The 21873-nt window shown below is 46.5% G+C and overlaps 15 non-coding genes across 15 annotated transcripts; all 15 read right to left on the reverse strand.

The window, feature by feature from the left end:
• Positions 1-229: 229 nt before the first annotated feature.
• On the reverse strand, positions 230-302 carry Trnak-cuu (transfer RNA lysine (anticodon CUU)). The gene has a single exon. It is a non-coding gene; the product is annotated as a tRNA-Lys (tRNA).
• A 1433-nt stretch (positions 303-1735) lies between these two features.
• Positions 1736-1808, reverse strand: Trnak-cuu (transfer RNA lysine (anticodon CUU)). Its single transcript has one exon. It is a non-coding gene; the product is annotated as a tRNA-Lys (tRNA).
• Positions 1809-3239: 1431 nt separating this feature from the next.
• On the reverse strand, positions 3240-3312 carry Trnak-cuu (transfer RNA lysine (anticodon CUU)). The gene has a single exon. It is a non-coding gene; the product is annotated as a tRNA-Lys (tRNA).
• Positions 3313-4742: 1430 nt separating this feature from the next.
• On the reverse strand, positions 4743-4815 carry Trnak-cuu (transfer RNA lysine (anticodon CUU)). Its single transcript has one exon. It is a non-coding gene; the product is annotated as a tRNA-Lys (tRNA).
• A 1436-nt stretch (positions 4816-6251) lies between these two features.
• On the reverse strand, positions 6252-6324 carry Trnak-cuu (transfer RNA lysine (anticodon CUU)). Its single transcript has one exon. It is a non-coding gene; the product is annotated as a tRNA-Lys (tRNA).
• Positions 6325-7760: 1436 nt separating this feature from the next.
• Positions 7761-7833, reverse strand: Trnak-cuu (transfer RNA lysine (anticodon CUU)). Its single transcript has one exon. It is a non-coding gene; the product is annotated as a tRNA-Lys (tRNA).
• A 1436-nt stretch (positions 7834-9269) lies between these two features.
• Trnak-cuu (transfer RNA lysine (anticodon CUU)) lies at positions 9270-9342 on the reverse strand. The gene has a single exon. It is a non-coding gene; the product is annotated as a tRNA-Lys (tRNA).
• A 1436-nt stretch (positions 9343-10778) lies between these two features.
• Positions 10779-10851, reverse strand: Trnak-cuu (transfer RNA lysine (anticodon CUU)). The gene has a single exon. It is a non-coding gene; the product is annotated as a tRNA-Lys (tRNA).
• Positions 10852-12302: 1451 nt separating this feature from the next.
• On the reverse strand, positions 12303-12375 carry Trnak-cuu (transfer RNA lysine (anticodon CUU)). The gene has a single exon. It is a non-coding gene; the product is annotated as a tRNA-Lys (tRNA).
• A 1448-nt stretch (positions 12376-13823) lies between these two features.
• Trnak-cuu (transfer RNA lysine (anticodon CUU)) lies at positions 13824-13896 on the reverse strand. Its single transcript has one exon. It is a non-coding gene; the product is annotated as a tRNA-Lys (tRNA).
• A 1448-nt stretch (positions 13897-15344) lies between these two features.
• Trnak-cuu (transfer RNA lysine (anticodon CUU)) lies at positions 15345-15417 on the reverse strand. The gene has a single exon. It is a non-coding gene; the product is annotated as a tRNA-Lys (tRNA).
• A 1448-nt stretch (positions 15418-16865) lies between these two features.
• Positions 16866-16938, reverse strand: Trnak-cuu (transfer RNA lysine (anticodon CUU)). The gene has a single exon. It is a non-coding gene; the product is annotated as a tRNA-Lys (tRNA).
• A 1454-nt stretch (positions 16939-18392) lies between these two features.
• Positions 18393-18465, reverse strand: Trnak-cuu (transfer RNA lysine (anticodon CUU)). The gene has a single exon. It is a non-coding gene; the product is annotated as a tRNA-Lys (tRNA).
• A 1436-nt stretch (positions 18466-19901) lies between these two features.
• Positions 19902-19974, reverse strand: Trnak-cuu (transfer RNA lysine (anticodon CUU)). The gene has a single exon. It is a non-coding gene; the product is annotated as a tRNA-Lys (tRNA).
• Positions 19975-21410: 1436 nt separating this feature from the next.
• On the reverse strand, positions 21411-21483 carry Trnak-cuu (transfer RNA lysine (anticodon CUU)). The gene has a single exon. It is a non-coding gene; the product is annotated as a tRNA-Lys (tRNA).
• Between the last annotated feature and the right edge of the window lie 390 nt (positions 21484-21873).

Consider the following 21873-nt stretch of genomic DNA (forward strand, 5'->3'; position numbering starts at 1 on the left):
ATTACTGCTTGGCTACACATCTGACACGTAACCGATGTCCTCTCCAAACAACAACACTTGCATTTCAGAACATGTCTTTCACACATGTCTACAAAATCACCTTCACCTTCAAATACAGTTTCCTTGCGACTGACAGAGACGTAGGCAAAGTTTAAAGTTGCTATTTCCATTACATCACGTTAATCAGAAAAACGGTAATTTACATCTGCAGCGGAACAAAATTCCGTTTCGCCCAGTGTGGGGCTCGAACCCACGACCCTGAGATTAAGAGTCTTATGCTCTACCGACTGAGCTAGCCGGGCTGCTTCGGTGAATACTTGCCGGGCAGCACGTCACACAGTACTCGTTTGGGTTGGGTGGTCCCATACAGAATCTCTCCATGCTGCCTAATGTTTTCCTAACGTCACACTCTTCACGTACTGCACTTTTATTTCATAATCATTTCTGAGAGGTAAGGAATTGCATGACAACCTGCAGAGCTAGTCGCGTCAAAATTAACACTCATACTTGATGTGACTCAAAAGGCGAACGAGTTACTTTCCGACGTTGTTTTAGATGTGCAAGTGCCAGTGGAAACTCGCGGTGACGGCACTCTGCCGACCATTTCTCTAGTTAACACCGGTCTTGTAGTGTGTGTTTCAAGCTCAAGAGCATCTCCAAGCAGAAAATGGTCAACAGCAACATTCAGACGGTTTCGTACTGCTCAAATGCTACATTAAAACGGTATGTTTCTTTTCCAGAACTGATAAAACACGAGCGTGACAGCATTCGAACCTGTAATCTTCAGATCCGAAGTCCGACGCCATATCTATTAGGCCACACAGTCACTGACGACCAAATGCAACTTGTATATGACTCATCTCGAAACGCTCACACCCCTGATAATTTGTGTTTTCGTTCTACACAGCCGCTGCCCTTGCTCTTTCCCACCCATTCGTTACATTCAACCTCTTACGTGACCGACCAAATATAGACTGGGAAACAAGACCACACACTTTGTGCATACGGAATCGAAGGCAGGGCGTGCCTCGCCGCATTTGCCACGATGGCCATTTGCTACTTCTGCAGAAGCGGCGGCGGCGACGACGACGACGACGACGACCGCGATAGGCTCTGACATATGTGAGAAATACATCTATAAAATGTAATTCAGACTGCCTCATCCCACCTTATGCTGAACCGCTTTGGCAAAGGCTTTATCTGCGCCATTCGCCTTAATCACATCTGAGAGTAATTCTTAATAAAAGGCATGTCGCTAATTGTTCGTCATCACAGATACTGTTTGCTATACTGCCACGACGCGCAACTGAATTCCAAAATTCGACTTCTTCCTTTGAGGGTGGAACTCACGACCCTTGGTTTACTAGTCCAGTGCTCTACCACTGAGCTAAAAAAGCGCGGCCTAGCGGTACTTTTGCGTACTTCGTCCTTACGGTCGTCTGGATCATCAGACTTCAGCTGACAACACTTCATATTACCGACTAATATTTGCAGCTATGGCGACCCATTACTGCTTGGCTACACATCTGACACGTAACCGATGTCCTCTCCAAACAACAACACTTGCATTTCAGAACATGTCTTTCACACATGTCTACAAAATCACCTTCACCTTCAAATACAGTTTCCTTGCGACTGACAGAGACGTAGGCAAAGTTTAAAGTTGCTATTTCCATTACATCACGTTAATCAGAAAAACGGTAATTTACATCTGCAGCGGAACAAAATTCCGTTTCGCCCAGCGTGGGGCTCGAACCCACGACCCTGAGATTAAGAGTCTCATGCTCTACCGACTGAGCTAGCCGGGCTGCTTCGGTGAATACTTGCCGGGCAGCACGTCACACAGTACTCGTTTGGGTTGGGTGGTCCCATACAGAATCTCTCCATGCTGCCTAATGTTTTCCTAACGTCACACTCTTCACGTACTGCACTTTTATTTCATAATCATTTCTGAGAGGTAAGGAATTGCATGACAACCTGCAGAGCTAGTGGCGTCAAAATTAACACTCATACTTGATGTGACTCAAAAGGCGAACGAGTTACTTTCCGACGTTGTTTTAGATGTGCAAGTGCCAGTGGAAACTCGCGGTGACGGCACTCTGCTGACCATTTCGCTAGTTAACACCGGTCTTGTAGTGTGTGTTTCAAGCTCAAGAGCATCTCCAAGCAGAAAATGGTCAACAGCAACATTCAGACGGTTTCGTACTGCTCAAATGCTACATTAAAACGGTATGTTTCTTTTTCAGAACTGATAAAACACGAGTGTGACAGCATTCGAACCTGTAATCTTCAGATCCGAAGTCCGACGCCTTATCTATTAGGCCACACAGTCACTGACGACCAAATGCAATTTGTATATGACTCATCTCGAAACGCTCACCCCCCTGATAATTTGTGTTTTCGTTCTACACAGCCGCTGCCCTTGCTCTTTCCCACCCATTCGTTACATTCAACCTCTTACGTGACCGACCAAATATAGACTGGGAAACAAGACCACACACTTTGTGCATACGGAATCGAAGGCAGGGCGTGCCTCGCCGCATTTGCCACGATGGCCATTTGCTACTTCTGCAGAAGCGGCGGCGGCGACGACGACGACGACGACCGCGATAGGCTCTGACATATGTGAGAAATACATCTATAAAATGTAATTCAGACTGCCTCGTCCCACCTTATGCTGAACCGCTTTGGCAAAGGCTTTATCTGCGCCATTCGCCTTAATCACATCTGAGAGTAATTCTTAATAAAAGGCATGTCGCTAATTGTTCGTCATCACAGATACTGTTTGCTATACTGCCACGACGCGCAACTGATTTCCAAAATTCGACTTCTTCCTTTGAGGGTGGAACTCACGACCCTTGGTTTACTAGTCCAGTGCTCTACCACTGAGCTAAAGAAGCGCGGCCTAGCGGTACTTTTGCGTACTTCGTCCTTACGGTCGTCTGGATCATCAGACTTCAGCTGACAACACTTCATATTACCGACTAATATTTGCAGCTATGGCGAACCCATTACTGCTTGGCTACACATCTGACACGTAACCGATGTCCTCTCCAAACAACAACACTTGCATTTCAGAACATGTCTTTCACACATGTCTACAAAATCACCTTCACCTTCAAATACAGTTTCCTTGCGACTGACAGAGACGTAGGCAAAGTTTAAAGTTGCTATTTCCATTACATCACGTTAATCAGAAAAACGGTAATTTACATCTGCAGCGGAACAAAATTCCGTTTCGCCCAGCGTGGGGCTCGAACCCACGACCCTGAGATTAAGAGTCTTATGCTCTACCGACTGAGCTAGCCGGGCTGCTTCGGTGAATACTTGCCGGGCAGCACGTCACACAGTACTCGTTTGGGTTGGGTGGTCCCATACAGAATCTCTCCATGCTGCCTAATGTTTTCCTAACGTCACACTCTTCACGTACTGCACTTTTATTTCATAATCATTTCTGAGAGGTAAGGAATTGCATGACAACCTGCAGAGCTAGTGGCGTCAAAATTAACACTCATACTTGATGTGACTCAAAAGGCGAACGAGTTACTTTCCGACGTTGTTTTAGATGTGCAAGTGCCAGTGGAAACTCGCGGTGACGGCACTCTGCTGACCATTTCGCTAGTTAACACCGGTCTTGTAGTGTGTGTTTCAAGCTCAAGAGCATCTCCAAGCAGAAAATGGTCAACAGCAACATTCAGACGGTTTCGTACTGCTCAAATGCTACATTAAAACGGTATGTTTCTTTTTCAGAACTGATAAAACACGAGTGTGACAGCATTCGAACCTGTAATCTTCAGATCCGAAGTCCGACGCCTTATCTATTAGGCCACACAGTCACTGACGACCAAATGCAATTTGTATATGACTCATCTCGAAACGCTCACCCCCCTGATAATTTGTGTTTTCGTTCTACACAGCCGCTGCCCTTGCTCTTTCCCACCCATTCGTTACATTCAACCTCTTACGTGACCGACCAAATATAGACTGGGAAACAAGACCACACACTTTGTGCATACGGAATCGAAGGCAGGGCGTGCCTCGCCGCATTTGCCACGATGGCCATTTGCTACTTCTGCAGAAGCGGCGGCGGCGACGACGACGACGACGACCGCGATAGGCTCTGACATATGTGAGAAATACATCTATAAAATGTAATTCAGACTGCCTCGTCCCACCTTATGCTGAACCGCTTTGGCAAAGGCTTTATCTGCGCCATTCGCCTTAATCACATCTGAGAGTAATTCTTAATAAAAGGCATGTCGCTAATTGTTCGTCATCACAGATACTGTTTGCTATACTGCCACGACGCGCAACTGATTTCCAAAATTCGACTTCTTCCTTTGAGGGTGGAACTCACGACCCTTGGTTTACTAGTCCAGTGCTCTACCACTGAGCTAAAGAAGCGCGGCCTAGCGGTACTATTGCGTACTTCGTCCTTACGGTCGTCTGGATCATCAGACTTCAGCTGACAACACTTCATATTACCGACTAATATTTGCAGCTATGGCGACCCATTACTGCTTGGCTACACATCTGACACGTAACCGATGTCCTCTCCAAACAACAACACTTGCATTTCAGAACATGTCTTTCACACATGTCTACAAAATCACCTTCACCTTCAAATACAGTTTCCTTGCGACTGACAGAGACGTAGGCAAAGTTTAAAGTTGCTATTTCCATTACATCACGTTAATCAGAAAAACGGTAATTTACATCTGCAGCGGAACAAAATTCCGTTTCGCCCAGTGTGGGGCTCGAACCCACGACCCTGAGATTAAGAGTCTTATGCTCTACCGACTGAGCTAGCCGGGCTGCTTCGGTGAATACTTGCCGGGCAGCACGTCACACAGTACTCGTTTGGGTTGGGTGGTCCCATACAGAATCTCTCCATGCTGCCTAATGTTTTCCTAACGTCACACTCTTCACGTACTGCACTTTTATTTCATAATCATTTCTGAGAGGTAAGGAATTGCATGACAACCTGCAGAGCTAGTCGCGTCAAAATTAACACTCATACTTGATGTGACTCAAAAGGCGAACGAGTTACTTTCCGACGTTGTTTTAGATGTGCAAGTGCCAGTGGAAACTCGCGGTGACGGCACTCTGCTGACCATTTCGCTAGTTAACACCGGTCTTGTAGTGTGTGTTTCAAGCTCAAGAGCATCTCCAAGCAGAAAATGGTCAACAGCAACATTCAGACGGTTTCGTACTGCTCAAATGCTACATTAAAACGGTATGTTTCTTTTTCAGAACTGATAAAACACGAGCGTGACAGCATTCGAACCTGTAATCTTCAGATCCGAAGTCCGACGCCTTATCTATTAGGCCACACAGTCACTGACGACTAAGTGCAACTTGTATATGACTCATCTCGAAACGCTCACACCCATGATAATTTGTGTTTTCGTTCTACACAGCCGCTGCCCTTGCTCTTTCCCACCCATTCGTTACATTCAACCTCTTACGTGACCGACCAAATATAGACTGGGAAACAAGACCACACACTTTGTGCATACGGAATCGAAGGCAGGGCGTGCCTCGCCGCATTTGCCACGATGGCCATTTGCTACTTCTGCAGAAGCGGCGGCGGCGACGACGACGACGACGACGACGACCGCGAGAGGCTCTGACATATGTGAGAAATACATCTATAAAATGTAATTCAGACTGCCTCGTCCCACCTTATGCTGAACCGCTTTGGCAAAGGCTTTATCTGCGCCATTCGCCTTAATCACATCTGAGAGTTATTCTTAAAAAAAGTCATGTCGCTAATTGTTCGTCATCACAGATACTGTTTGCTATACGGCCACGACGCGCAACTGATTTCCAAAATTCGACTTCTTCCTTTGAGGATGGAACTCACGACCCTTGGTTTACTAGTCCAGTGCTCTACCACTGAGCTAAAGAGGCGCGGCCTAGCGGTACCTTTGCGTACTTCGTCCTTACGGTCGTCTGGATCATCAGACTTCAGCTGACAACACTTCATATTACCGACTAATATTTGCAGCTATGGCGACCCATTTCTGCATGGCTACACATCTGACACGTAACCGATGTCCTCTCCAAACAACAACACTTGCATTTCAGAACATGTCTTTCACACATGTCTACAAAATCACCTTCACCTTCAAATACAGTTTCCTTGCGACTGACAGAGACGTAGGCAAAGTTTAAAGTTGCTATTTCCATTACATCACGTTAATCAGAAAAACGGTAATTTACATCTGCAGCGGAACAAAATTCCGTTTCGCCCAGCGTTGGGCTCGAACCCACGACCCTGAGATTAAGAGTCTCATGCTCTACCGACTGAGCTAGCCGGGCTGCTTCGGTGAATACTTGCCGGGCAGCATGTCACACAGTACTCGTTTGGGTTGGGTGGTCCCATACAGAATCTCTCCATGCTGCCTAATGTTTTCCTAACGTCACACTCGTCACGTACTTCACTTTTATTTCATAATCATTTCTGAGAGGTAAGGAATTGCATGACAACCTGCAGAGCTAGTGGTGTCAAAATTAACACTCATTCTTAATGTGACTCGGAAGGCGAACGAGTTACTTTCCGACGTTGTTTTAGATGTGCAAGTGCCAGTGGAAACTCGCGGTGACGGCACTCTGCCGACCATTTCGCTAGTTAACACCGGTCTTGTAGTGTGTGTTTCAAGCTCAAGAGCATCTCCAAGCAGAAAATGGTCAACAGCAACATTTAGACGGTTTCGTACTGCTCAAATGCTACATTAAAACGGTATGTTTCTTTTTCAGAACTGATAAAACACGAGCGTGACAGCATTCGAACCTGTAATCTTCAGATCCGAAGTCCGACGCCATATCTATTAGGCCACACAGTCACTGACGACCAAATGCAACTTGTATATGACTCATCTCGAAACGCTCACACCCCTGATAATTTGTGTTTTCGTTCTACACAGCCGCTGCCCTTGCTCTTTCCCACCCATTCGTTACATTCAACCTCTTACGTGACCGACCAAATATAGACTGGGAAACAAGACCACACACTTTGTGCATACGGAATCGAAGGCAGGGCGTGCCTCGCCGCATTTGCCACGATGGCCATTTGCTACTTCTGCAGAAGCGGCGGCGGCGACGACGACGACGACGACGACGACCGCGATAGGCTCTGACATATGTGAGAAATACATCTATAAAATGTAATTCAGACTGCCTCGTCCCACCTTATGCTGAACCGCTTTGGCAAAGGCTTTATCTGCGCCATTCGCCTTAATCACATCTGAGAGTAATTCTTAATAAAAGGCATGTCGCTAATTGTTCGTCATCACAGATACTGTTTGCTATACTGCCACGACGCGCAACTGATTTCCAAAATTCGACTTCTTCCTTTGAGGGTGGAACTCACGACCCTTGGTTTACTAGTCCAGTGCTCTACCACTGAGCTAAAGAAGCGCGGCCTAGCGGTACTATTGCGTACTTCGTCCTTACGGTCGTCTGGATCATCAGACTTCAGCTGACAACACTTCATATTACCGACTAATATTTGCAGCTATGGCGACCCATTACTGCTTGGCTACACATCTGACACGTAACCGATGTCCTCTCCAAACAACAACACTTGCATTTCAGAACATGTCTTTCACACATGTCTACAAAATCACCTTCACCTTCAAATACAGTTTCCTTGCGACTGACAGAGACGTAGGCAAAGTTTAAAGTTGCTATTTCCATTACATCACGTTAATCAGAAAAACGGTAATTTACATCTGCAGCGGAACAAAATTCCGTTTCGCCCAGTGTGGGGCTCGAACCCACGACCCTGAGATTAAGAGTCTTATGCTCTACCGACTGAGCTAGCCGGGCTGCTTCGGTGAATACTTGCCGGGCAGCACGTCACACAGTACTCGTTTGGGTTGGGTGGTCCCATACAGAATCTCTCCATGCTGCCTAATGTTTTCCTAACGTCACACTCTTCACGTACTGCACTTTTATTTCATAATCATTTCTGAGAGGTAAGGAATTGCATGACAACCTGCAGAGCTAGTCGCGTCAAAATTAACACTCATACTTGATGTGACTCAAAAGGCGAACGAGTTACTTTCCGACGTTGTTTTAGATGTGCAAGTGCCAGTGGAAACTCGCGGTGACGGCACTCTGCTGACCATTTCGCTAGTTAACACCGGTCTTGTAGTGTGTGTTTCAAGCTCAAGAGCATCTCCAAGCAGAAAATGGTCAACAGCAACATTCAGACGGTTTCGTACTGCTCAAATGCTACATTAAAACGGTATGTTTCTTTTTCAGAACTGATAAAACACGAGCGTGACAGCATTCGAACCTGTAATCTTCAGATCCGAAGTCCGACGCCTTATCTATTAGGCCACACAGTCACTGACGACTAAGTGCAACTTGTATATGACTCATCTCGAAACGCTCACACCCATGATAATTTGTGTTTTCGTTCTACACAGCCGCTGCCCTTGCTCTTTCCCACCCATTCGTTACATTCAACCTCTTACGTGACCGACCAAATATAGACTGGGAAACAAGACCACACACTTTGTGCATACGGAATCGAAGGCAGGGCGTGCCTCGCCGCATTTGCCACGATGGCCATTTGCTACTTCTGCAGAAGCGGCGGCGGCGACGACGACGACGACGACGACGACCGCGAGAGGCTCTGACATATGTGAGAAATACATCTATAAAATGTAATTCAGACTGCCTCGTCCCACCTTATGCTGAACCGCTTTGGCAAAGGCTTTATCTGCGCCATTCGCCTTAATCACATCTGAGAGTTATTCTTAAAAAAAGTCATGTCGCTAATTGTTCGTCATCACAGATACTGTTTGCTATACGGCCACGACGCGCAACTGATTTCCAAAATTCGACTTCTTCCTTTGAGGATGGAACTCACGACCCTTGGTTTACTAGTCCAGTGCTCTACCACTGAGCTAAAGAGGCGCGGCCTAGCGGTACCTTTGCGTACTTCGTCCTTACGGTCGTCTGGATCATCAGACTTCAGCTGACAACACTTCATATTACCGACTAATATTTGCAGCTATGGCGACCCATTTCTGCATGGCTACACATCTGACACGTAACCGATGTCCTCTCCAAACAACAACACTTGCATTTCAGAACATGTCTTTCACACATGTCTACAAAATCACCTTCACCTTCAAATACAGTTTCCTTGCGACTGACAGAGACGTAGGCAAAGTTTAAAGTTGCTATTTCCATTACATCACGTTAATCAGAAAAACGGTAATTTACATCTGCAGCGGAACAAAATTCCGTTTCGCCCAGCGTTGGGCTCGAACCCACGACCCTGAGATTAAGAGTCTCATGCTCTACCGACTGAGCTAGCCGGGCTGCTTCGGTGAATACTTGCCGGGCAGCATGTCACACAGTACTCGTTTGGGTTGGGTGGTCCCATACAGAATCTCTCCATGCTGCCTAATGTTTTCCTAACGTCACACTCGTCACGTACTTCACTTTTATTTCATAATCATTTCTGAGAGGTAAGGAATTGCATGACAACCTGCAGAGCTAGTGGTGTCAAAATTAACACTCATTCTTAATGTGACTCGGAAGGCGAACGAGTTACTTTCCGACGTTGTTTTAGATGTGCAAGTGCCAGTGGAAACTCGCGGTGACGGCACTCTGCCGACCATTTCGCTAGTTAACACCGGTCTTGTAGTGTGTGTTTCAAGCTCAAGAGCATCTCCAAGCAGAAAATGGTCAACAGCAACATTTAGACGGTTTCGTACTGCTCAAATGCTACATTAAAACGGTATGTTTCTTTTTCAGAACTGATAAAACACGAGCGTGACAGCATTCGAACCTGTAATCTTCAGATCCGAAGTCCGACGCCATATCTATTAGGCCACACAGTCACTGACGACCAAATGCAACTTGTATATGACTCATCTCGAAACGCTCACACCCCTGATAATTTGTGTTTTCGTTCTACACAGCCGCTGCCCTTGCTCTTTCCCACCCATTCGTTACATTCAACCTCTTACGTGACCGACCAAATATAGACTGGGAAACAAGACCACACACTTTGTGCATACGGAATCGAAGGCAGGGCGTGCCTCGCCGCATTTGCCACGATGGCCATTTGCTACTTCTGCAGAAGCGGCGGCGGCGACGACGACGACGACGACGACGACCGCGATAGGCTCTGACATATGTGAGAAATACATCTATAAAATGTAATTCAGACTGCCTCGTCCCACCTTATGCTGAACCGCTTTGGCAAAGGCTTTATCTGCGCCATTCGCCTTAATCACATCTGAGAGTAATTCTTAATAAAAGGCATGTCGCTAATTGTTCGTCATCACAGATACTGTTTGCTATACTGCCACGACGCGCAACTGATTTCCAAAATTCGACTTCTTCCTTTGAGGGTGGAACTCACGACCCTTGGTTTACTAGTCCAGTGCTCTACCACTGAGCTAAAAAAGCGCGGCCTAGCGGTACTTTTGCGTACTTCGTCCTTACGGTCGTCTGGATCATCAGACTTCAGCTCACAACACTTCATATTACCGACTAATATTTGCAGCTATGGCGACCCATTACTGCTTGGCTACACATCTGACACGTAACCGATGTCCTCTCCAAACAACAACACTTGCATTTCAGAACATGTCTTTCACACATGTCTACAAAATCACCTTCACCTTCAAATACAGTTTCCTTGCGACTGACAGAGACGTAGGCAAAGTTTAAAGTTGCTATTTCCATTACATCACGTTAATCAGAAAAACGGTAGTTTACATCTGCAGCGGAACAAAATTCCGTTTCGCCCAGCGTGGGGCTCGAACCCACGAACATGAGATTAAGAGCCTTATGCTCTACCGACTGAGCTAGCCGGGCTGCTTCGGTGAATACTTGCCGGGCAGCACGTCACACAGTACTCGTTTGGGTTGGGTGGTCCCATACAGAATCTCTCCATGCTGCCTAATGTTTTCCTAACGTCACACTCTTCACGTACTGCACTTTTATTTCATAATCATTTCTGAGAGGTAAGGAATTGCATGACAACCTGCAGAGCTAGTGGCGTCAAAATTAACACTCATACTTGATGTGACTCAAAAGGCGAACGAGTTACTTTCCGACGTTGTTTTAGATGTGCAAGTGCCAGTGGAAACTCGCGGTGACGGCACTCTGTTGACCATTTCGCTAGTTAACACCGGTCTTGTAGTGTGTGTTTCAAGCTCAAGAGCATCTCCAAGCAGAAAATGGTCAACAGCAACATTCAGACGGTTTCGTACTGCTCAAATGCTACATTAAAACGGTATGTTTCTTTTTCAGAACTGATAAAACACGAGCGTGACAGCATTCGAACCTGTAATCTTCAGATCCGAAGTCCGACGCCTTATCTATTAGGCCACACAGTCACTGACGACCAAATGCAACTTGTATATGACTCATCTCGAAACGCTCACCCCCCTGATAATTTGTGTTTTCGTTCTACACAGCCGCTGCCCTTGCTCTTTCCCACCCATTCGTTACATTCAACCTCTTACGTGACCGACCAAATATAGACTGGGAAACAAGACCACACACTTTGTGCATACGGAATCGAAGGCAGGGCGTGCCTCGCCGCATTTGCCACGATGGCCATTTGCTACTTCTGCAGAAGCGGCGGCGGCGACGATGACGACGACGACGACGACGACGACGACGACGACCGCGATAGGCTCTGACATATGTGAGAAATACATCTATAAAATGTAATTCAGACTGCCTCGTCCCACCTTATGCTGAACCGCTTTGGCAAAGGCTTTATCTGCGCCATTCGCCTTAATCACATCTGAGAGTAATTCTTAATAAAAGGCATGTCGCTAATTGTTCGTCATCACAGATACTGTTTGCTATACTGCCACGACGCGCAACTGATTTCCAAAATTCGACTTCTTCCTTTGAGGGTGGAATTCACGACCCTTGGTTTACTAGTCATATGCTCTACCACTGAGCTAAAGAAGCGCGGCCTAGCGGTACTTTTGCGTACTTCGTCCTTACGGTCGTCTGGATCATCAGACTTCAGCTGACAACACTTCATATTACCGACTAATATTTGCAGCTATGGCGACCCATTACTGCTTGGCTACACATCTGACACGTAACCGATGTCCTCTCCAAACAACAACACTTGCATTTCAGAACATGTCTTTCACACATGTCTACAAAATCACCTTCACCTTCAAATACAGTTTCCTTGCGACTGACAGAGACGTAGGCAAAGTTTAAAGTTGCTATTTCCATTACATCACGTTAATCAGAAAAACGGTAGTTTACATCTGCAGCAGAACAAAATTCCGTTTCGCCCAGCGTGGGGCTCGAACCCACGAACATGAGATTAAGAGCCTTATGCTCTACCGACTGAGCTAGCCGGGCTGCTTCGGTGAATACTTGCCGGGCAGCACGTCACACAGTACTCGTTTGGGTTGGGTGGTCCCATACAGAATCTCTCCATGCTGCCTAATGTTTTCCTAACGTCACACTCTTCACGTACTGCACTTTTATTTCATAATCATTTCTGAGAGGTAAGGAATTGCATGACAACCTGCAGAGCTAGTGGCGTCAAAATTAACACTCATACTTGATGTGACTCAAAAGGCGAACGAGTTACTTTCCGACGTTGTTTTAGATGTGCAAGTGCCAGTGGAAACTCGCGGTGACGGCACTCTGTTGACCATTTCGCTAGTTAACACCGGTCTTGTAGTGTGTGTTTCAAGCTCAAGAGCATCTCCAAGCAGAAAATGGTCAACAGCAACATTCAGACGGTTTCGTACTGCTCAAATGCTACATTAAAACGGTATGTTTCTTTTTCAGAACTGATAAAACACGAGCGTGACAGCATTCGAACCTGTAATCTTCAGATCCGAAGTCCGACGCCTTATCTATTAGGCCACACAGTCACTGACGACCAAATGCAACTTGTATATGACTCATCTCGAAACGCTCACCCCCCTGATAATTTGTGTTTTCGTTCTACACAGCCGCTGCCCTTGCTCTTTCCCACCCATTCGTTACATTCAACCTCTTACGTGACCGACCAAATATAGACTGGGAAACAAGACCACACACTTTGTGCATACGGAATCGAAGGCAGGGCGTGCCTCGCCGCATTTGCCACGATGGCCATTTGCTACTTCTGCAGAAGCGGCGGCGACGACGACGACGACGACGACGACGACGACGACGACGACCGCGATAGGCTCTGACATATGTGAGAAATACATCTATAAAATGTAATTCAGACTGCCTCGTCCCACCTTATGCTGAACCGCTTTGGCAAAGGCTTTATCTGCGCCATTCGCCTTAATCACATCTGAGAGTAATTCTTAATAAAAGGCATGTCGCTAATTGTTCGTCATCACAGATACTGTTTGCTATACTGCCACGACGCGCAACTGATTGCCAAAATTCGACTTCTTCCTTTGAGGGTGGAACTCACGACCCTTGGTTTACTAGTCCAGTGCTCTACCACTGAGCTAAAAAAGCGCGGCCTAGCGGTACTTTTGCGTACTTCGTCCTTACGGTCGTCTGGATCATCAGACTTCAGCTCACAACACTTCATATTACCGACTAATATTTGCAGCTATGGCGACCCATTACTGCTTGGCTACACATCTGACACGTAACCGATGTCCTCTCCAAACAACAACACTTGCATTTCAGAACATGTCTTTCACACATGTCTACAAAATCACCTTCACCTTCAAATACAGTTTCCTTGCGACTGACAGAGACGTAGGCAAAGTTTAAAGTTGCTATTTCCATTACATCACGTTAATCAGAAAAACGGTAGTTTACATCTGCAGCGGAACAAAATTCCGTTTCGCCCAGCGTGGGGCTCGAACCCACGAACATGAGATTAAGAGCCTTATGCTCTACCGACTGAGCTAGCCGGGCTGCTTCGGTGAATACTTGCCGGGCAGCACGTCACACAGTACTCGTTTGGGTTGGGTGGTCCCATACAGAATCTCTCCATGCTGCCTAATGTTTTCCTAACGTCACACTCTTCACGTACTGCACTTTTATTTCATAATCATTTCTGAGAGGTAAGGAATTGCATGACAACCTGCAGAGCTAGTGGCGTCAAAATTAACACTCATACTTGATGTGACTCAAAAGGCGAACGAGTTACTTTCCGACGTTGTTTTAGATGTGCAAGTGCCAGTGGAAACTCGCGGTGACGGCACTCTGTTGACCATTTCGCTAGTTAACACCGGTCTTGTAGTGTGTGTTTCAAGCTCAAGAGCATCTCCAAGCAGAAAATGGTCAACAGCAACATTCAGACGGTTTCGTACTGCTCAAATGCTACATTAAAACGGTATGTTTCTTTTTCAGAACTGATAAAACACGAGCGTGACAGCATTCGAACCTGTAATCTTCAGATCCGAAGTCCGACGCCTTATCTATTAGGCCACACAGTCACTGACGACCAAATGCAACTTGTATATGACTCATCTCGAAACGCTCACCCCCCTGATAATTTGTGTTTTCGTTCTACACAGCCGCTGCCCTTGCTCTTTCCCACCCATTCGTTACATTCAACCTCTTACGTGACCGACCAAATATAGACTGGGAAACAAGACCACACACTTTGTGCATACGGAATCGAAGGCAGGGCGTGCCTCGCCGCATTTGCCACGATGGCCATTTGCTACTTCTGCAGAAGCGGCGGCGGCGACGATGACGACGACGACGACGACGACGACGACGACCGCGATAGGCTCTGACATATGTGAGAAATACATCTATAAAATGTAATTCAGACTGCCTCGTCCCACCTTATGCTGAACCGCTTTGGCAAAGGCTTTATCTGCGCCATTCGCCTTAATCACATCTGAGAGTAATTCTTAATAAAAGGCATGTCGCTAATTGTTCGTCATCACAGATACTGTTTGCTATACTGCCACGACGCGCAACTGATTTCCAAAATTCGACTTCTTCCTTTGAGGGTGGAACTCACGACCCTTGGTTTACTAGTCCAGTGCTCTACCACTGAGCTAAACAAGCGCGGCCTAGCGGTACTTTTGCGTACTTCGTCCTTACGGTCGTCTGGATCATCAGACTTCAGCTGACAACACTTCATATTACCGACTAATATTTGCAGCTATGGCGACCCATTACTGCTTGGCTACACATCTGACACGTAACCGATGTCCTCTCCAAACAACAACACTTGCATTTCAGAACATGTCTTTCACACATGTCTACAAAATCACCTTCACCTTCAAATACAGTTTCCTTGCGACTGACAGAGACGTAGGCAAAGTTTAAAGTTGCTATTTCCATTACATCACGTTAATCAGAAAAACGGTAATTTACATCTGCAGCGGAACAAAATTCCGTTTCGCCCAGCGTGAGGCTCGAACCCACGACCCTGAGATTAAGAGTCTCATGCTCTACCGACTGAGCTAGCCGGGCTGCTTCGGTGAGTACTTGCCGGGCAGCACGTCACACAGTACTCGTTTGGGTTGGGTGGTCCCATACAGAATCTCTCCATGCTGCCTAATGTTTTCCTAACGTCACACTCTTCACGTACTGCACTTTTATTTCATAATCATTTCTGAGAGGTAAGGAATTGCATGACAACCTGCAGAGCTAGTGGCGTCAAAATTAACACTCATACTTGATGTGACTCAAAAGGCGAACGAGTTACTTTCCGACGTTGTTTTAGATGTGCAAGTGCCACTGGAAACTCGCGGTGACGGCACTCTGCCGACCATTTCGCTAGTTAACACCGGTCTTGTAGTGTGTGTTTCAAGCTCAAGAGCATCTCCAAGCAGAAAATGGTCAACAGCAACATTCAGACGGTTTCGTACTGCTCAAATGCTACATTAAAACGGTATGTTTCTTTTTCAGCACTGATAAAACACGAGCGTGACAGCATTCGAACCTGTAATCTTCAGATCCGAAGTCCGACGCCATATCTATTAGGCCACACAGTCACTGACGACCAAATGCAACTTGTATATGACTCATCTCGAAACGCTCACACCCCTGATAATTTGTGTTTTCGTTCTACACAGCCGCTGCCCTTGCTCTTTCCCACCCATTCGTTACATTCAACCTCTTACGTGACCGACCAAATATAGACTGGGAAACAAGACCACACACTTTGTGCATACGGAATCGAAGGCAGGGCGTGCCTCGCCGCATTTGCCACGATGGCCATTTGCTACTTCTGCAGAAGCGGCGACGACGACGACGACGACGACGACGACGACGACGACGACGACCGCGATAGGCTCTGACATATGTGAGAAATACATCTATAAAATGTAATTCAGACTGCCTCGTCCCACCTTATGCTGAACCGCTTTGGCAAAGGCTTTATCTGCGCCATTCGCCTTAATCACATCTGAGAGTAATTCTTAATAAAAGGCATGTCGCTAATTGTTCGTCATCACAGATACTGTTTGCTATACTGCCACGACGCGCAACTGATTTCCAAAATTCGACTTCTTCCTTTGAGGGTGGAACTCACGACCGTTGGTTTACTAGTCCAGTGCTCTACCACTGAGCTAAAGAAGCGCAGCCTAGCGGTACTTTTGCGTACTTCGTCCTTACGGTCGTCTGGATCATCAGACTTCAGCTGACAACACTTCATATTACCGACTAATATTTGCAGCTATGGCGACCCATTACTGCTTGGCTACACATCTGACACGTAACCGATGTCCTATCCAAACAACAACACTTGCATTTCAGAACATGTCTTTCACACATGTCTACAAAATCACCTTCACCTTCAAATACAGTTTCCTTGCGACTGACAGAGACGTAGGCAAAGTTTAAAGTTGCTATTTCCATTACATCACGTTAATCAGAAAAACGGTAATTTACATCTGCAGCGGAACAAAATTCCGTTTCGCCCAGCGTGGGGCTCGAACCCACGACCCTGAGATTAAGAGTCTTATGCTCTACCGACTGAGCTAGCCGGGCTGCTTCGGTGAATACTTGCCGGGCAGCACGTCACACAGTACTCGTTTGGGTTGGGTGGTCCCATACAGAATCTCTCCATGCTGCCTAATGTTTTCCTAACGTCACACTCTTCACGTACTGCACTTTTATTTCATAATCATTTCTGAGAGGTAAGGAATTGCATGACAACCTGCAGAGCTAGTGGCGTCAAAATTAACACTCATACTTGATGTGACTCAAAAGGCGAACGAGTTACTTTCCGACGTTGTTTTAGATGTGCAAGTGCCAGTGGAAACTCGCGGTGACGGCACTCTGCTGACCATTTCGCTAGTTAACACCGGTCTTGTAGTGTGTGTTTCAAGCTCAAGAGCATCTCCAAGCAGAAAATGGTCAACTGCAACATTCAGACGGTTTCGTACTGCTCAAATGCTACATTAAAACGGTATGTTTCTTTTTCAGAACTGATAAAACACGAGCGTGACAGCATTTGAACCTGTAATCTTCAGATCCGAAGTCCGACGCCATATCTATTAGGCCACACAGTCACTGACGACCAAATGCAACTTGTATATGACTCATCTCGAAACGCTCACACCCCTGATAATTTGTGTTTTCGTTCTACACAGCCGCTGCCCTTGCTCTTTCCCACCCATTCGTTACATTCAACCTCTTACGTGACCGACCAAATATAGACTGGGAAACAAGACCACACACTTTGTGCATACGGAATCGAAGGCAGGGCGTGCCTCGCCGCATTTGCCACGATGGCCATTTGCTACTTCTGCAGAAGCGGCGGCGGCGACGACGACGGCGGCGACGACGACGACGACGACGACGACGACCGCGATAGGCTCTGACATATGTGAGAAATACATCTATAAAATGTAATTCAGACTGCCTCGTCCCACCTTATGCTGAACCGCTTTGGCAAAGGCTTTATCTGCGCCATTCGCCTTAATCACATCTGAGAGTAATTCTTAATAAAAGGCATGTCGCTAATTGTTCGTCATCACAGATACTGTTTGCTATACTGCCACGACGCGCAACTGATTTCCAAAATTCGACTTCTTCCTTTGAGGGTGGAACTCACGACCCTTGGTTTACTAGTCCAGTGCTCTACCACTGAGCTAAAGAAGCGCGGCCTAGCGGTACTTTTGCGTACTTCGTCCTTACGGTCGTCTGGATCATCAGACTTCAGCTGACAACACTTCATATTACCGACTAATATTTGCAGCTATGGCGACCCATTACTGCTTGGCTACACATCTGACACGTAACCGATGTCCTCTCCAAACAACAACACTTGCATTTCAGAACATGTCTTTCACACATGTCTACAAAATCACCTTCACCTTCAAATACAGTTTCCTTGCGACTGACAGAGACGTAGGCAAAGTTTAAAGTTGCTATTTCCATTACATCACGTTAATCAGAAAAACGGTAATTTACATCTGCAGCGGAACAAAATTCCGTTTCGCCCAGCGTGGGGCTCGAACCCACGACCCTGAGATTAAGAGTCTTATGCTCTACCGACTGAGCTAGCCGGGCTGCTTCGGTGAATACTTGCCGGGCAGCATGTCACACAGTACTCGTTTGGGTTGGGTGGTCCCATACAGAATCTCTCCATGCTGCCTAATGTTTTCCTAACGTCACACTCTTCACGTACTGCACTTTTATTTCATAATCATTTCTGAGAGGTAAGGAATTGCATGACAACCTGCAGAGCTAGTGGCGTCAAAATTAACACTCATACTTGATGTGACTCAAAAGGCGAACGAGTTACTTTCCGACGTTGTTTTAGATGTGCAAGTGCCAGTGGAAACTCGCGCTGACGGCACTCTGCTGACCATTTCGCTAGTTAACACCGGTCTTGTAGTGTGTGTTTCAAGCTCAAGAGCATCTCCAAGCAGAAAATGGTCAACAGCAACATTCAGACGGTTTCGTACTGCTCAAATGCTACATTAAAACGGTATGTTTCTTTTTCAGAACTGATAAAACACGAGCGTGACAGCATACGAACCTGTAATCTTCAGATGCGAAGTCCGACGCCTTATCTATTAGGCCACACAGTCACTGACGACCAAGTGCAACTTGTATATGACTCATCTCGAAACGCTCACACCCCTGATAATTTGTGTTTTCGTTTTACACAGCCGCTGCCCTTGCTCTTTCCCACCCATTCGTTACATTCAACCTCTTACGTGACCGACCAAATATAGACTGGGAAACAAGACCACACACTTTGTGCATACGGAATCGAAGGCAGGGCGTGCCTCGCCGCATTTGCCACGATGGCCATTTGCTACTTCTGCAGAAGCGGCGGCGGCGACGACGACGACGACGACGACGACCGCGATAGGCTCTGACATATGTGAGAAATACATCTATAAAATGTAATGCAGACTGCCTCGTCCCACCTTATGCTGAACCGCTTTGGCAAAGGCTTTATCTGCGCCATTCGCCTTAATCACATCTGAGAGTAATTCTTAATAAAAGGCATGTCGCTAATTGTTCGTCATCACAGATACTGTTTGCTATACGGCCACGACGCGCAACTGATTTCCAAAATTCGACTTCTTCCTTTGAGGATGGAACTCACGACCCTTGGTTTACTAGTCCAGTGCTCTACCACTGAGCTAAAGAGGCGCGGCATAGCGGTATTTTTGCGTACTTCGTCCTTACGGTCGTCTGGATCATCAGACTTCAGCTGACAACACTTCATATTACCGACTAATATTTGCAGCTATGGCGACCCATTACTGCTTGGCTACACATCTGACACGTAACCGATGTCCTCTCCAAACAACAACACTTGCATTTCAGAACATGTCTTTCACACATGTCTACAAAATCACCTTCACCTTCAAGTACAGTTTCCTTGCGACTGACAGAGACGTAGGCAATGTTTAAAGTTGCTATTTCCATTACATCACGTTAATCAGAAAAACGGTAATTTACATCTGCAGCGGAACAAAATTCCGTTTCGCCCAGCGTGGGGCTCGAACCCACGACCCTGAGATTAAGAGTCTCATGCTCTACCGACTGAGCTGGCCAGGCTGCTTCGGTGAATACTTGCCGGGCAGCACGTCACACAGTACTCGTTTGGGTTGGGTGGTCCCATACACAATCTCTCCATGCTGCCTAATGTTTTCCTAACGTCACACTCGTCACGTACTTCACTTTTATTTCATAATCATTTCTGAGAGGTAAGGAATTGCATGACAACCTGCAGAGTTAGTGGCGTCAAAATTAACACTCATACTTGATGTGACTCAAAAGGCGAACGAGTTACTTTCCGACGTTGTTTTAGATGTGCAAGTGCCAGTGGAAACTCGCGGTGACGGCACTCTGCCGACCATTTCGCTAGTTAACACCGGTCTTGTAGTGTGTGTTTCAAGCTCAAGAGCATCTCCAAGCAGAAAATGGTCAACAGCAACATTCAGACGGTTTCGTACTGCTCAAATGCTACATTAAAACGGTATGTTTCTTTTTCAGAACTGATAAAACACGAGCGTGACAGCATTCGAACCTGTAATCTTCAGATCCGAAGTCCGACGCCTTATCTATTAGGCCACACAGTCACTGACGACCAAGTGCAACTTGTATATGACTCATCTCGAAACGCTCACACCCCTGATAATTTGTGTTTTCGTTCTACACAGCCGCTGCCCTTGCTCTTTCCCACCCATTCGTTACATTCAACCTCTTACGTGACCGGCCAAATATAGACTGGGAAACAAGACCACACACTTCGTGCATACGGAATCGAAGGCAGGGCGTGCCTCGCCGCATTTGCCACGATGGCCATTTGCTACTTCTGCAGAAGCGGCGGCGGCGACGACGACGACGACGACGACGACCGCGATAGGCTCTGACATATGTGAGAAATACATCTATAAAATGTAATGCAGACTGCCTCGTCCCACCTTATGCTGAACCGCTTTGGCAAAGGCTTTATCTGCGCCATTCGCCTTAATCACATCTGAGAGTAATTCTTAATAAAAGGCATGTCGCTAATTGTTCGTCATCACAGATACTGTTTGCTATACGGCCACGACGCGCAACTGATTTCCAAAATTCGACTTCTTCCTTTGAGGATGGAACTCACGACCCTTGGTTTACTAGTCCAGTGCTCTACCACTGAGCTAAAGAGGCGCGGCATAGCGGTATTTTTGCGTACTTCGTCCTTACGGTCGTCTGGATCATCAGACTTCAGCTGACAACACTTCATATTACCGACTAATATTTGCAGCTATGGCGACCCATTACTGCTTGGCTACACATCTGAGACGTAACCGATGTCCTCTCCAAACAACAACACTTGCATTTCAGAACATGTCTTTCACACATGTCTACAAAATCACCTTCACCTTCAAGTACAGTTTCCTTGCGACTGACAGAGACGTAGGCAATGTTTAAAGTTGCTATTTCCATTACATCACGTTAATCAGAAAAACGGTAATTTACATCTGCAGCGGAACAAAATTCCGTTTCGCCCAGCGTGGGGCTCGAACCCACGACCCTGAGATTAAGAGTCTCATGCTCTACCGACTGAGCTGGCCAGGCTGCTTCGGTGAATACTTGCCGGGCAGCACGTCACACAGTACTCGTTTGGGTTGGGTGGTCCCATACACAATCTCTCCATGCTGCCTAATGTTTTCCTAACGTCACACTCGTCACGTACTTCACTTTTATTTCATAATCATTTCTGAGAGGTAAGGAATTGCATGACAACCTGCAGAGCTAGTGGCGTCAAAATTAACACTCATACTTGATGTGACTCAAAAGGCGAACGAGTTACTTTCCGACGTTGTTTTAGATGTGCAAGTGCCAGTGGAAACTCGCGGTGACGGCACTCTGCCGACCATTTCGCTAGTTAACACCGGTCTTGTAGTGTGTGTTTCAAGCTCAAGAGCATCTCCAAGCAGAAAATGGTCAACAGCAACATTCAGACGG

This window comes from Schistocerca gregaria, chromosome 8 (assembly GCF_023897955.1).
Source record: "Schistocerca gregaria isolate iqSchGreg1 chromosome 8, iqSchGreg1.2, whole genome shotgun sequence".
Taxonomy (NCBI): Eukaryota; Metazoa; Arthropoda; class Insecta; order Orthoptera; family Acrididae; genus Schistocerca; species Schistocerca gregaria.